This window comes from Dermacentor albipictus, chromosome 9 (assembly GCF_038994185.2).
Source record: "Dermacentor albipictus isolate Rhodes 1998 colony chromosome 9, USDA_Dalb.pri_finalv2, whole genome shotgun sequence".
NCBI classification, from domain to species: Eukaryota; Metazoa; Arthropoda; class Arachnida; order Ixodida; family Ixodidae; genus Dermacentor; species Dermacentor albipictus.
Window position 1 is genome coordinate 101,393,150 of NC_091829.1, and position 11,719 is coordinate 101,404,868.

At 40.6% G+C, this 11,719-nt stretch overlaps 1 long non-coding RNA gene across 2 annotated transcripts; it reads left to right on the forward strand.

Moving 5' to 3' along the window:
- Positions 1-206: 206 nt before the first annotated feature.
- On the forward strand, positions 207-9,065 carry LOC139049963 (uncharacterized). Of its 2 annotated transcripts, none has more exons than XR_011508676.1 (4): positions 207-261; positions 3,015-3,200; positions 5,012-5,173; positions 8,960-9,065. It is a non-coding gene; the product is annotated as an uncharacterized lncRNA (long non-coding RNA). The 2 variants fall into 2 exon arrangements; XR_011508677.1 differs by having other exon boundaries at positions 8,963-9,065.
- The last annotated feature ends 2,654 nt before the right edge of the window (positions 9,066-11,719 follow it).

Consider the following 11,719-nt stretch of genomic DNA (forward strand, 5'->3'; position numbering starts at 1 on the left):
GGACATACAAGAGAAGCGAATGGTATCATCATAGACTCTTTTATTTGACGAATAATTCAGTTGTATTACTAAAGCGGAGAGAGGATATGCATGAAAGTCAGATTGTATTGATACTCAGCAAAAACAAGGTAACTTATCATTACTAATCAATCCTTTTCTTTTACTGAAAGGCAAGTTGCTGTTGTGCTGGAGCTGAGAAGAGGTCTGCTGCATGCAATGGGTCCATCTCTCTCAAGTTATTGCAGTATTATAGCTCTCAAGGTGAGTGGATTTTGTTTTCTCATAGCTATTTGCCACCTGAATCATGACCGTTTACTTAGCTGTGTAGGTGATCACTGTTAGTGACATTGGAGTGCTGGTGGACCAGCACTCCTCTATGATTGCAACGCATATGACAGAGTGCAGCTGTGGCAGTATGCAAAGGTGTTAATATATTAGCCAAATTAGGTTCTTTGAGGTAATATGTTAATATATTGATGACATTGGATTGTGGTCTAGCAGGCAAAAATGCTAAACAAAAAGAAATTTTAATTTGCACTTGGTAAGATGTGCAAGCAATTCAGGCTGTTATACATGAAATGGGACATTTGTAGATGTCTTCTACAGTGCTGCAGTCCTGAATTGCTTCAGAGTTGAGTGATACCACTATAATTTCTCTGTAGAGCATGCAGCACAGTTTAGCATTGGGGGAGGCTGGCATCAAGAGGCGTCTACTTACTGTGAAGTTCAAATGAGGTGTTACTGTTAGGGTGACTATATATAATTTATGGTTTAATTCTAGTCTTGTGTCAGGCAGACATAGTTTACCCATTTGGTTAAACAATAGAGATGTAATATCTATGTATACAAGTATTACCCATTCATTTATGCCATTTAGACAATGGCAGAAATGCGTGGGTAATACTTGTGTACATAGACAATACATCACTATTGTTTAACCAAGCGGTGCCCCTGCATGCTAAATTTTACAGGGCTATTATTAAGTAATGTCAGCTTTTGTTGTAACATTAAGGCACCTTTTATATTATTACAAATTACCACCATTGTGCACCATCATAGTGTCATATTTACACTAAATGTATTTGACTTTGCTATAAAACCTTGCACAGCGGTGCATCATGAAATTTTTTTTTATAGTTTCTGGCCTCAGAATGCACTTCACGTTATATTCTTGTTTGCAACAAGACTATAATGCAGGTTTCTCTCCTTATGTGTTGTGGCACTTCAAACTGCGGCGAGCTAAACCACTGGGCAGCAATACTGGATACGCTACTGCGTGTGGAGCTGTCTTCAAACACACACAAGGAATACATCATTGCTTTTTTAGCACAAAACAACGGACACAAGAAAAACGACAGAACAAGGCGCTACTCTCAACTGACATCACTTTATTGCGTCCCTCCTTTGTAGACAGCAGAATCTAGAAGAACATTTGCTGTGAACATCATGTGCAGGAACCACCAACATCTGATCAAAAAAGCACACTCATGCGACAGAATAAAAAAAAAACATATTGAGCACTTTACAAGGTTAAAGAAAGCACACTAATGCACTGTGACCCCAATGACTGTATGAAGAAAACTTCCGATAACTCTCTGGCGGTGTTATCACGGCTCTTTTTTCAAAATCGTAGCATCATGAAACATTGCGAACCTAAGCGATCCATACCAACAGGCACGGGTTCCCATTCGGCTCAACATTGTAAAATATGGAAGTGCAAAGCCATGTTTCGTGATACTACGATTTTGAAAAAGTGCTGTGATACCACCGCCTGAGAGTTATCGGAAGCTTTCTTGATACAGTCATTGGGGCCACAGTGCATTAGTGTGCCTTCTTTAACCTTGTGCTGTGCTCAATATGGTTTTTTGGATCCCGTCGCATGAGTACGCTCTTGTGATTGGTTGTTGGTGGTCTCTGCACATAGTGCTCACTGTGGATGTTCTTCTAGATTCTACTATTTATAAAGGAGCGTCGCAATAAAGTGATGTCAGTTGAGTGTAACGCCTTGTGCTGGTCGTCTTTCTTGTGTCCATTGTTTTGCGCTTAACAAAGTATTTATGGATTCACATCAACTAGCACGCCAACACATTGTGTTGCGGGCACTTCTGAAGTACTGTCTGTCTAATAACCTTGGTGGCATGGAAGCGCCGTCCACTTCTATGCGTTGCTTTCTGTTTCATTGTGGCATCACATCACATTATAATCATAATGTGTATGTACTTTTTCCAAGAGACCCATATTCCTATCCTTGTGTTATATTTGCTGTCGCATTATTTATGTGCAAATGACCAGTGCTCCAAGCTCCATTTTATCGCAAAGTAAACTACTGGTACCTAAACAGTTCTGTATATCAGAAAACCAAAGCTGAACTGCCGAACAGTACCAAGCGGCAGCCTTAGTGCAGTGTCAAGTAGTCAGATTTTATTGGTCATGCAGAGGTACACAGGATAGCTCTTTATTACTTGCTGAATAATTACCTAAGCTGTGTGAAAACTAAGTATTTATGTAGCTTAAACCACATGCTATTGGTCATTGCTCCTGCCCTCATCAAATGTAGAAGATTATCACGGCATTTCCTATTCTCTTTTTCCTTAATACAGTGGGATTACTGCATGCGTAAGTAGGAAACGGATCACATAGGCAATCAAAAGCCAACATTGTGTAAACTTGGAACATTGATTGTACAGTTTGATGACCCAGAATAAGTAGAAATACACCATAAATGATTGACAATTAAGTTTTACTTGACACAGGGCTAAAGCATACAGTAAGCATACTGTATGCTCATACGGTGTCACATCAATTTAAATTTTAGTGTAGCTTTACAGTGTACGCTTCTATTGTTGTATTCTGTCAGAGGAATGGTAATGTTTCGCGTGTATAGCAACTAGACTGTCTATATACAGAAGTAAAAATGTGTGAACTGTATTTTTTAATGATTTGATAGAATGTGTAGCACAATAAAGCCATACAATCAACGCACAGTGATGTGACTTTCTCTGCACATGTTGCAGGTTCAAAAAAAGTATGGTGGAAGCTGTTGCCAAGGTTCCGACCAGAAAAGACAGCCAGTATAAAAGGGTCCACGCCACTGATCTCTACTACAGGGGATGAACAGCACATCGAGCGCCCTCGACTGAAGCCGGCCTTGTCCCGGAAGTTGGTGCTTGACAACTTTGCGGCAGCACTTTGTTGCACGGGTGTGTAGCATTTCTTCCTCTAACATGCCTGCCTGATGTGCCATAAACTACCCAAGCAGTGTTTCGAGGTGTCCAGAATTTTTCCATTGTAGTGTCTACAGTGTCGCTAACATAAGTGGCGTGCAATGGAAACACTGGTAAATCAGAAAAAACTTGATGTAAGAGAACACTATCGTATACGGGTTCAGATTGTCATAAAAGTGCTTACCAGACATGTAGAGACCTCCTAAAATGTGAAAAACCACAAAGAAAAGTTTTTCGGCAGCAATATTATCTGATCGCACGCACTAGTTAGTCCACCATATGCCCTGCTTCCAGGACAAGCGACTGCATGACATCGCATTTCCACTGGCTTCACCTGCATCCGGTGCGGTGTGCTGCATCCAGCGAAACATGTTAGAAATCAGTGGTGCACAGTGTTTTCTGTCCCCTTTCTCGACGCCTACTGAACACATGTTAAACTGTTTCCAAAGCAGACAAACAGAGGGAAAGGGTTCTGAACACATTGCATTTTAAAGTGGCTGGTACTGGGTAACGCAAGTACTGTGGCATAGTAGATTTGCACCAGGCAACCTGGGTGCCCAAAAAGGCTGCTGTTTACTTGCAAATGGCCAACATATTGTGAGCATGTTGAAGTTCTTTTTTTATTCTCATCGCTTATTTAGCTAACGGAGACAGCTTTCACAACTGAAGAAGCCTTGGAAGCATGAAACACTTCACAAAACCAGCTTCAATATCGTGTCTGCATCACAATTTCATGGCTGCATGAGTGAACCCTCTGGTTAACATGTAAGAGAGTTCATGATGTTTGCCATGCATTATCCACTTTATTTACAGGTCAACCCTATCTTGAGATTTAAGCTGATGTTGCGTTTAGAGAAATTATGGCCGAGAGCCAGCTTTTGAGAATACAGATTGAGCTTGACAGATTACACGCCAGAACAAGTCGTTGAGGATTTCAGATCAAGAATCTTCAAAGGCCAGTTCATTTAGTGGTGTTAATATTCTGCTCGAAGTTGTTGATTGTTACGTTCATATGGTGCCCAAGCATTGCGGTAACAACTTCACTTGGAGTACATAGCAAGGGTGTATTCGATGTAAGCTGCTGGCTTTTTTTCTGTGTTTTCAAAAACTGGTTTCTTGTTCAGTTTAAATTTTCAAATTTTGCATTGTTTATTAGGTGTTGTGTCTTGTTTCCTTTTCCTGCAGCTTCTTAGTTAAACATCTGAATAGTGAACACAACTTGACCTTTTGCTTGATTGCCTAGATTACATGCCCTCGATGCAAAACAATTTCACTTCAAAACTGCTTGTACCATACTGAAAGAATAACTTGAAGCAGCCATAGCCACCAATAACACGCAAGAGATGATTATGAAAATTTTAATATTGTTTTTTGATCTACAGGGTGTCTTAACTATCATGCACCAAGATTTAGAAATATGTAAATGCGATGTAACTAGACAAAATGAAGGTAATGTTTGCCATCGCCTGGAGATACTCTGATTATATTGTGCATTCTGCCTAATTACATAATTCTTAATTAGTTATAAATATCTCAAATAATTAAATGAAATGTGTCAATGAAAAGTTGTAGAGCAATATGAAAGCCTCCTGATACACTTTTTTGTTACTGTTACTCATTGTGTGCTACATAAAAGTGTTTTTCCAAGGAATAAGCCTGCGAATACACAAAAAGTGCCTTGAGTGGCCAGTCATGTGTCAGTTTTGTGGTGCAAAGCCACGAATACAACTTAAATGGGTTCTTTTAAGAAAAAGACTTAGCTCAGCAAATTATCTTTCTTTGTGCAGCCTGTGGAGACAAGGTTTCTTAGACATGGCCGTGGCCCTCAAGGAAGATGCCGAGGCCACAGGCAGTTCCTCCAGTGACCGTGAAAAGGTCCCCTGGGGCACAAGTCTGGTTTGGCACCCCCACCTTTCTCCTGCAGCTTTTCTGTCTACTTAGCTAACCAGGTAGGTCAATGATGGCAAAGGGAAAAAAGAATCAACAGCATCAAACGCAGAACTTGCTCAAGCTCAATGCATTTTTGGTGTGAAGTTTTTCCCTTATCATTTATCTAAAAACGGGTAATAAGTATATGATATGGTCTTCATACGGACACCTCTTTCCCACAGAGAATTAGCAGTAAAAAAAGCAGCTTATGAAGGCTTGAATATTAGCTATGATGATGTGGCATAGATAGGATAATGATTATGAATGTTTCTAATGAAGGCAGTGGTAGTAGAGTGAATAATCAGAGTTTATATATAGATTGAAAGACATTTCGTTACAATGCCAGAATTTTAAATCATCCCAAATAATTCTTGCATTTTATAGTCTTCATTGTATAGTTCTTGATGCTTGCTTCTTGCTGCATAATTCACCTGTTATAAATTCCCTATTTCCCCCATTCAAGCAACTTTACATTCATCATAAGAAACCTCGTAGATGAGTTCCAGAAACTTGCTGATGAGATTAGGGGGCGGCGTGTACCCCAGGCTGAGATATGCATTCAAGAGCCTCATATCTTGCAAATGTTAGAAATACTCCTGCTAAGCAAGTTCTTGGTGTCATACAAGGTTATTTGCGAATACGAATTTGCCTAAATATAGAAAACAGTCAATATAAAACATGTCAAGCGATATCGCTGACGATACACACACATTCCAACTGAACTAAATACAAATAAATATAGCACCCAATGCAGAATCATTGGCATGATGCCATTCTTTCAGTGGAATAAAATCTGTCCTGCATTGTAAATCTGGAATCCTTTATAATCCAGACTACCAAATACTTATGAGGGTTGTAGCGTAAAATATGCATGTATTTATTCCTCGTTTCTTTACTTTAGGACCCAATAATGCCTTAACAGCAGTGAAAGAACTGAGATCACAGTACCTAATACTTTATATTGCTCCAGAAATCCGTTTCTCTGCCCATCGCAGCATTCGACACTAACAAGAAGGCACATAACACTTAGGGTGGTGCTATTCACTTTGATTGTTTGGGAACGAAACCCATAATGTACACGTTATGGCCCTACGTGTCATTACGTTTGAACAACAATAAGGTAGGGGGTTTGCATTTTGCAAAACTGCATGGAGGTTTTCACTGTGTGCAATTAAAATTAGGAACCTTCCCAGCTCATACTAAATGCATTCTCCAAAGCTTTAGGTTATACAGGTGCACTACTTTACACCGAACACACTCTTTTCCCTCGTCACGGCTCACACTCTTAGGCAGAGTTACACCCTTTGAAGTGCCCCTTCTTCCACACAACGATAATTGTCATCTGCCTTTATGCATTTTCTTTCTTTAACGCTGCGAGCCCTGTGCTTTCCAGTAACGAACGGCATGCGCGTTATCAGCATGATAGCATTCTCGACAACAAAGTAGCGGGCGTGGCGTCTTCAAGAAACGAAACGCATCAAGGCAAATAACGATTATTGTTGTGTGGCAGAAGGGGCACTCCAAAGGGTGTAACTTTGCCTAAGAGTGCAGGTGGTGATTCAGATTCTTCAAAGGTGTTTCATTGTACGGGATGGCACATCGCGCTTCACTTATTTGCAGAATATTGCATTCCAATTGTGTCATATGAGATAAATCCATTAAAGAGCTTTAGCTTGCCCTAAATTTATTACAGCTGTGTACTGGTAAACTGGCCGCAGCTTGCAGTGCTTGTGGAAAAATAATTGTAACTGCCATATTATATGTAACTGCTAGTGCACAGGCATCGGCAGCAGCAATGGTTAGGGTACACTTGTTTCTTCTATTCTGGGGTATGCATCCTCCACCAGAAAGTAGTTTTTTTCGTCTTCCTCTTCTACCATATTGGAATGTGAAATGGGGTGTAATTTGTAGGATATACTCTTGCATAAACTTCATGAGCATTTATTCTTGTCTGTGCCACAGATCATTGTTGCTACCACTGTAAAAGCAGGGTGCCTGTTTACAGCGCCCATAGGGAACAATCTGTGAATCTTTAACGAACAGTAAGGATAATGAATAATCGAATAATTTTTAGTAATTTTCAACAAATTTAGCACTCTTTGCTTTCCACTACGGTGTTTTTCAAACTCTAATATTGGCACAAGGTTTGAGTGCAGGATGTCATTTTGTGTGAAAGAGTACACTTGTGCGCATAACACCTCATCGTCAACATTCTGCTGCACAGAATGTCATTAGCTTTCGTATGCATTGGTCACTATCTCACAAACCGGTTGCTCCTTTGTTAGTTGGAATGTAGCATTTATGTAAAGCACATTTGATGTTCTAACAAAAAGCATTGTGCCCTCTTATCCCCTAATTCTCCTCACTTGATGCCTAGTGTTGTAATAGCATGGTTGACACCATGAGAGTCAGTGTGGTGAATAATTGTGTCTGGTCGAGTAGGGGGTGTACGTTAACTTAAGCAACTTTTCCAGATGACTTGAATCAGTATTGTGGAATGCTGTTTTTTTTCAATCACTGTTACGAAGTTTCACTTTGGTTGTGGCAACAAGTATAATGTAGTTCGCTAGCACTCCTGCCAACACATATAATATGCAGGCATCTGTGTTGAAAAAAAGACCAGCTAATGGTTTGCCAGGAGCTAAGGTCCATTTAGACCATTATATTTTGAACTTACACCGGTGGAAATAACTGGTGAATGAAAGCACACCCAGGAGAACTGAAGCAAGACTGCGAGTCGGCCTAGTTGGAACAAATTCATCTTGAAACTTATTGTGCGCAACAAACAGGGACGAAGAATAGAAGAAACACAAGGACGTGCGCTTAACATTGTGTTTCTTCTATTCTTCGTCCCTGTTTGTTGCGCACAATAAGTTTCAAGATGAGCAGGAGAACTGACCATAATATTTTCTTTCATTATAACACGGCTGAAGCTTTGAACTGCATTTGAACTGGCTTGTTTAAAAAATGACCCATTTCCTTGTTCAAGTAAGACAAAGGTTCCACAGGAAGACAGAAACTTGAAGCCGTCAACAGCAGCATGAATATAAACAGCACTCGACGTTTTGCAATCTTGCACCTGGTTATATTAGCCATCCAATTTTTTTCCACTGGCTGTTCTTTACTGTTTTATGATCATATCCAGTTTAATTTTAATGTCCCTATTTTTTAATATTTGGTTAATATGTATTTTCTTCATCGGCTTTCAACAAAATATATATTCATAATGTGCCTTCAATTACCATTTGCAGTGATCTTAACCAGATGCATCTTGATACAAAATTTATTTTCCTTAATTCTTCGTTTTCCTTTTCCAAAAGTGCAAACTGTTTATCTTGATACCTATTTTGTCTTCTGGGAATATTGGTTCTACTGGATTAATGACTGCATACATGTGTACATCGTTTTCTGTTTTGGTCACCCCTACTCTTGGCAAGTACTGACAGCATTGCTCATACCCGCTCCATCACAATCACCACTGCTAAGCACACCCTTCCTTCCTTTATTTTAACACTTTGGCTTCTCTTGACCTATTATATGCACCAGTTACTTCTCCCCCAATGAGGCTAGGGGCCAGTGAGATATGCACAATCCCACAACACAGCCAAGGAAAACATTTGCTACCCTAATGACAAGCACCTATGTCGAAATGTTGGCTACAGCAACATCCCTTGTGCCAACAATGTTGATCTACTTACATGTTTTTCTAACACAGAAGTTACTGCTTTGTCGTGTTCTGTGATTAAACTTTTTTGCCGCTTTCTTTAGGATGGATATTCACGAATACTATTTGTTTCTCCTAACAGCAGCAAGTTTATCCTTGCAAGTGTTTGGAGTCAAGAACAACTTTCACCAGGAAGAAGTGCAAGACGAGTGATTGAAGAAAATAAAGTTGCTTCTGTGATCTAAGAACCTGAGGACTGAAATGTTGCACCTTTTTGTATATATGCTATGCAGTGCATTCATATCACAAAGTGCAAAGTGTTTTATCTCTGCAGCCATGTCAGTGTCTTGGCAAGACAATTTTCTCAATGGTGACCTGCTGCTTTGACTATGAGCTGCCTTCATGACATTTGCATTAAAGGAGATGTACTATCGTGGACAAAAGTACCCTGGAAGTGCGAGCGTTGACCAAATTGCATTTCTGCTCAAGACCGCTGAAAACAGTGGGTCACGTATGCACATTCCGAACGCAGATGGTGGCACGGCTGATCCCAGCAAATAGCACACCAATGAAATTCGGTCGACTCTCGCACGTCCTGGGCAATTTTGTGCCCGATGGCACATTCTTCGAGTGGATATGCTCTGCAAGATGAAATACGGGAAGCGCCTGTACTTTAACGGATATAGTACAGATTTAGTATACGGAGTCTTTCGTTTTCTGAATACGGCAAGCACCTGTTTTTTAACGGTTATAGCACAGATTCAGCATACGGTGTGTTCCGTTTTCTGAATACGAGAAGCACCGTACTTTAACGGTTATAGTACAGATTCAGAATACAGAGTCTTCCGTTTTCTAGATACAGAAGCACTCGTATCTTGTATTACGGTCTCTTTTTTTACAGTTGTCCGTTCTACGGAAATGACCGTTCTTAATTTACGGAAGAGTGTTCGGTCACAAATTACCAGCAAATTTTCTGTAAAGTAAGGAAAATTTTTTTACAGTGTAGGGACGCCGCCCACCTCGGATGATTTTACCGTCGGCTCATTTCTACTAATAAAGTTTATTTCTCCTCCTCCTATCACTTCATGTTTCCAATAAATGGTGCTTCTAAATATTTCATATTGAGTGGCTTAACGTTATTCTGCACAAAAACATTAAAATAATAAAGGAATGAAAAATTAGGCAAGAGTTCCCTACAAGACAACAAGGCGGCTTTGAGAATACAGGACAGGGTATGAGCCACATGCTGAGGCAACAGTAACAAGACAAGGCACGCGCGCTACAGAGCCCAAAGTTTTAAGAGAGTTATGAGAACATTAAGGGTGCGCACCACTCTTGACGCACACTCTTGAAGAAAGAGAGTCAGAAGAGGGTCACTACTAGCTCGACTCCCTTTTTTTCAGTCGCGGACTACCTTTTTTTCCAAAGGTAGTCACAAAACGGAGTCAGGAAGGACGCATGAAATGGAGGACTCCCATGCTTCTTAAAGGGAGTCAGTGAAATGCACATGTTATGTTACAGGTTGCAACGAATGTGGATTCCTTGCTTCACTCAATCAAATAACGGATTGACTATACCAAGGAAAACAGCACAATGTGTAACTACCCGAGTTCAACTCTGTAGCTGCAAAAAGTAAAATGCGTTTCATGCAGTGCTGCATTATTGCATAATCAGCATAGCAATGAATACAAATAGTTTTTTTAATTATTTCGTAAGAAATAATAGAAGCAGGATGGTGCAACGCCAAACTCCAAAAGTGATAACACTGGTTGCTATATATATATATATATATATATATATATATATATATATATATATATATATATATATATATATATATACAACACACTGTGCCATAATATCTATTTTTTATAGAAATGTATAAAGATACTTTAAGGGCGGGGTGCATGAATATTGATTGACCATGCACGGAATGGAAAAAAAAATATGACACGAATATAAACACAATGTTAGCACAACACGTACTGCGAAGTACACCACGTAGAGTTCATAAGATAAGGCTACGCAAATATTACTATTTTTAATGAAAAAACAATAATGCACATCTGGATACCACCTCCCCTGCCAGGGAAAGATCTAGGAACTATGGTAGTACCTGAACTCCTGGCCGCGCCGCACAGACTACATTGCGGTTAGATACCTTAAATGCTTATCGATGTCTCCTGAATTCAACAAGGCCCCTCTTGTATAACAAGAGCAGAACCTCATCCTGAGCCGCAAGACCTGCAATCTGTGCAAATTGTGGGTCGTCTCCCTTCCCGCCGTGGTTGCTCAGTGGCTATAGCGTTGGGCTGCCGAGCACGAGGTCGCGGGATCGAATCCCGGCCACGGCGACCGCATTTTGATGGCGCCGAAATGGGAAACCCCATGTACTTAGATTTAGGTGCACAATAAAGAACCCCGGGTGGTCGAAATTTCCGGAGTCCTCCACTACAACGTGCCTCATAACCGAAAAGTGGTTTTGGCACGAAATCCCCATAAGTCAATTTCGTCTCCCGTGGCCATTAAAAGCACATCTCCCACATGGTATGCCATTTGTGGCGTAGTGACTGACCTTGCCTGCCATATGTAACCTGTAGGCAGACGCTCCACAATACACGTATGTAAAGCAGATCTTCGCACAGGTTTCTGGCCTGACATGGTATGGCAATGGTTGAAGGCAATCTCACGGAATTGATAGCTTTGCGAAAGTTGGTGAAGCTCTCAAGTTGGCTCGTCTTGTGGGCATCTACTAGTTCCTCCCAAGTATTGTGGATGCCCAGGCTGAGTAGCTTCTCCATTGACGTCGTCGGTGGAAGCCCCAGTGCCAGCTTGTAGGTTTTTCGTATCAGGGTGTTTAATTTGTCTCTCTCGCCGTTCTTGAGACCCAGGTACGGGGTGC